The sequence below is a fragment of the Pempheris klunzingeri genome, chromosome 19 (genome assembly GCF_042242105.1).
Source record: "Pempheris klunzingeri isolate RE-2024b chromosome 19, fPemKlu1.hap1, whole genome shotgun sequence".
Lineage (NCBI taxonomy): Eukaryota > Metazoa > Chordata > Actinopteri > Acropomatiformes > Pempheridae > Pempheris > Pempheris klunzingeri.
In genome coordinates this window covers 21,420,695-21,425,463 of record NC_092030.1, presented here as the reverse complement: position 1 = coordinate 21,425,463, position 4,769 = coordinate 21,420,695, and the positions used below count along the sequence as shown (strand labels likewise).

General features: G+C 43.1%; 1 protein-coding gene across 1 annotated transcript in view; it reads left to right on the top strand.

The window, feature by feature from the left end:
* grk3 (G protein-coupled receptor kinase 3) overlaps positions 1-4,769 on the top strand; it is a 57,419-nt gene that overhangs the window by 3,716 nt on the left and 48,934 nt on the right. The window lies entirely within an intron of this gene.

Genomic DNA, 4,769 nt, shown 5'->3' with positions numbered 1-4,769 from the left:
TACATTCACTAAAACAGGGATTTTACCTCACAGAACGCAGGAGCTGCTGCTCTGCTGCTGCCTCCATCGGTTAGTTTATCTATATTATTGTGTGTCACGTAAATATTTTGTTGGATCTGAACTAATCCTATAAAACACCAAAGTCTGACAATAAAACAAAGAAACTAATCGATCGAGGGAACAGTAGCACAGCAGCTCTTGTGTTCTGTGAGGTAAAATTACTGTTTTCATCAATGGAGTTTGGTGGCTTTGGACAGAGCGATATGTTTGTGGTTAAACCAAAAGGATCTTCCAGGTCTCTCTCTGTAGGGATCCTTTCCATGATGCTGTCACACACTTAGAATAACACTCTGAGCCTGTCAGTGGATCAAACAAGCACTTTTAGTGGACCTACTGTGATCAGGTGCAGTTGTCCCAAAGGATCACATTGCAGCCCGTTTGGTTGCTGCAGGCTGAGGTGATCTACTGGACCAGTTCCAACACTTTTAGTACCTACGAGTCATTCAGACACCAAAACATGTACAGATAGGCCTCAGGCTTAAAAACACTGCCATTACCCTTTAAAGGAATTCTCCACTGAAGACATTCAGTATGTTTTCTCAGCCCTTGCAGGCTTGAAAGTCTGCTCTGAGAAGTTCTGTTGTCTCCTTCTTGCATGCATTGTTTTCAAGTGACTGATGTAAACAGCTAATCGCATTAACAAAAAAAAAACATGCAGCAGAAGTCTGTTTTTGGAGAGTTTCTGTGGACACCCTGAGACAATTTTAATGCAGCGAAAATGGGTCAGGGTTGGTATTAATTAAAAACTGAATATAAGCTGCCAGCGACTGTGTGAAGCAACTTTCCAGGGACACCTTTCAAGCCTGGCAACAGAATCTGATATTAAAACAAAGATTTTAGGGGCAAAATTCCTTTTTTAAGGTTCTTTTAACAGCACAACCTTTACTGTTAAGTGCTTGTGTTTTAAATATGGAGCCAACATTGTTGCACAGGAGGAAGAAATAACAGACAAATACTGTGCTGCAGGCCAGAATTTGAATCGTGAGTAAACAGTGGACAGATTGGGCCTTTGTTTTTGTGTCTAAGCGGTGTGGTTCGACGGGCCCGGCGCTCTCTTGTTGAATCACTTGATTGCTAATGTTTCTGGCCTTGTTGGATTCCAGTTTAGTGAAGTTTCCATATCCCCGCATCTCGTTATCGACGTTGGGGGAGTTTGATAATGTCATATCAAGGTTTACAGGCTGTAAAACAATATTTCCCCCAAGTGGAGGAGAGCTTGTTCGATTCAGTTCAGAGTGCTGATGGCAGGAAGAGTCTTGAGGAGGAGAAAGGCGTCCAATACCTGCTCCTCTGCTTTATTATTATTGTTAGCAGAACGAAGCAAAAAAACCCTCCATCTCTACTCTTAGCTCAGCATCTGCACATGAAATGTTATTGCTTGTATTTCAAACAACTCCAAATAATGGGTTGTCTGCTGGGTTGACGATCAATTAATCAATTAATGAATGACCTCTGAAATAGGAAATGTACTTTTCCTCCAGGAAAGCTTTAAACCGCGTACACTGGCTCTTTTAAAGGCATTTCGGTTGTTTTTAATCACGAGTTAAATAAGCAGAAGTAGATGGGTTCATTTATGTTATATCGCTTGGTTCACAGCCACCAGACTCCATTAATAAAAGCAGTACATTTACCTGGCAAAAGACAGGAGATGCTGGTTGAGTTGTTGTGACTTTGGTGTTTTTAACATGTTAATTTGAGTCTGGATTAATCCTTCAAATCTCCAAAAGTCACACAATAACACACAGAAACGAACTGATAAAGGCAGCAGCAGACCAGCAGCTCCTGTATTCTGTGAGGTAAAATCCCTGTTTTAGTGAATGTAGTCTGGTGTGTGTGCTGTTTGTGGTTAAACCAAAAGGATCTTCCAGGTCTCTCTCTGTAGGGATCCTTTAGAATAACACTCTGAGCCTGTCAGTGGATCAAACAAGCTCTTTTAGTGGACCTACTGTGATCAGGTGCAGTTGCCCCAAAGCTGAGGTGATCTACTGGACCAGTTCCAACACTTTTAGCACCTACCAGTCATTCAGACACCAAAATATGTAAAAGAATAAGGCTGTGGCTTAAGAATACAGAAGTTATCCTTTTTAACACAAGAAGCTCCGGTGAGGACGGTCAGTGTGGCCAAGCAAAATGGAAAAAGCCTAATGGCAGTGGTTCTGTGCGTGTTGCAGGCTTTTGTGTTGGACAGATTGGATTAAAGTAAACATGCAGGGCTCTCAAACTACCTCAACTGGCCACATGTTGGTCGTGCTCGCCAGCAGATTTACCAGCAGTCTGAATCAGCATCATTAGAGACAAAAGCAGCACAGATTACTAGTAAACGTCCGTGCTGTCATTTCTAATGTTGTAATGACGGCTTATTAAAACATTCATTATGGTGCTCTGTGTTTGCGTTATTAAATTCTCATGAAATGATTAACCAAAACCAGCACCCCTTAATACTCACTGACTTCCTACTGAAGGAGTGACCTCAAAAATGGTTAAAGAATTACTACAGAAATGTGTTTTTGTCCTAAATCAGCCGCTCGCTGAAGGTTTTGTGTCAGACTTTGTGACATTGAGCTCCATTGTTGTTTGTTTTGACTCTAAATGACAAGCGGAATGAGATCTATCAGGATCCAGACACACACGGCACTAGTTAGTAGATTCAGTTTATTAAGAATGAATAAGATGAAATGCCAATTGTCACCAGAGTTATCCTTAAAATAAAAAAGCTGCATCGTTTCTGCATCCAAACACACAAACTGAAGACTTGTACTTCATCCAATCACCAGAAAGAACCACTGAATGATGCCACTGTTATTTAATAGAAAACGGTGTTAGATTCTGCTGAACATCAGTAGAATTGGGGGGTGAAGAAATTAGCAGATTAGGACGCCTCGGATCATAAAACCATAAAAACAGACAAATGTAACTTTGTTTTTGATTCATTATTCAAGAACCCAAAGAACTTAAAGGAACTTTATAAGAATATAAACAACATTCAAGCTGAAAATAGAATAAGAGGCCGAATGCTTTGTTCCTTTTTAAACATAGTCTGATTATTAACCCACTGCTAACATTAAGAAAAGTAAAAGAAGGTGATTCATTCTTTAGTTAATCCACAGAAAATTAATAGGTGACTAATCTGGTTTGCTTGTTAAGCAGAAAAAAACATTGTGGTTCTTTTCTCTGTTTAAAATCAACGTAAACTGAATCTCTTCTTGTTTTGGATCACTGATCGAATAAAACGGCTCATAAGAACAATCGATGAATCGTGAAGATCATCAGGATGTTGGTGGACAGTGAAGATAAGTTATCTGTAGCACTGAAGTGTGACTGGAGGCAGATTGTCAGTCATAGATCCGTTAGATGGAAACAATCTATGAACTATTTACAAATGAAATGTTTGTTTCTAGATGTGGTGACAGTTTGGATCTGTTTCGTTGTCTTTCACGTCCGCTGTAAAATCACCTCGTCTGACAGCGAGCGCCGAGCCGATGGGGTTCGAGGACGCCGACGCTGGAAGCTAATCCAAGGATCGGCGACCACGTGGCAGCGAGACGCCACGCGGCCTTTTGACTAATTAACACGTTATCAAGCGCAGAGTGGGAGGTGATCTGTGAGATCACCTGACGGCGGCGGACAGAGGCGTCTCTATGTGAACAAAGCGGCAGAGTGCACGGCTCCTGTGAACGTGGCCCGCTAAGTGATTTTATCTTCCATATGAGCTTTATTATTTATCAGCCACTAAAATGCCGAAGCTGCGGAGATAAAAGCCCCGGCTAATGGACGTGTAAAAGCCCCATCACACCGCTGTTACACGGAGTAAAACAGTCGGCAGCGCAGGACTCGCTGTAATGTGAAGATTTACTTAAAACATGTCACTCAGGTCATTATTCCACCAGTGATGCGCTCGGTGTAACCTCAGGAAATGGCTGCATTATGCACACATTGTTATCGTGGCTGAACGCTCAGCGTGGCGTCGGGTGAATGACTTAAATTTGGAGCGGATTGTAAAAGAGTGAAGTGGTCAGCGAGGCGGGTGGGGTGGGGTGGGGGGGGGGTTCAGGGGCGGACAGCCCTCTTGGACGCATGCACGCTTTTAGCAGCAGCAGTTGTGCATGTGTGAAGCTCACAGCCGCCTGTTTGTGGGGGGGGCGGTTAAATGTGGCGTTTGGAGATAGCGCGCTGCTGCCACATTCTCGGCGGGCCAAGGCTGTGTCCTCTGGCAGAGAGGTGAGAGTTTGACGGCAGCACTGGAGGCAGCTGAGGCGAGGAGCGCTGGTGGTGCTGGTGGTGGAGGTGGAGGTGGTGGTGGGGCGACTGGACGGACGTCCACCTCCTGGACGCCACCAGTTAGCATGAAGTCAGGGGCCGGATGGGTGGGGGTGTTTACATGGACACTAGCTCCCCGCTTTGGATTATCAGGATCAGATATATTCGCCAAACATGTGACATCGTTTTCAGTCACTTTGACTTGTGTAAAGAGCGTTGGAGCGTCATGGCAACACCAACTTTATCTTTGTAATCCAGATATTGTATGAGAAACCAGCCGGTATCCAAATGAAGCCACAGACATTTATTAAGAAGTGCCCTTAAAGTACATGAACATCCTTCCTTTGCCTGTAATTAAAACACAGATTATTATATTATATATCTATTAGGTTTGTTTTGCTGTATTTAACATGGTTTCCAAACATTTTCATCTCTTCCTGACCGTCATAACG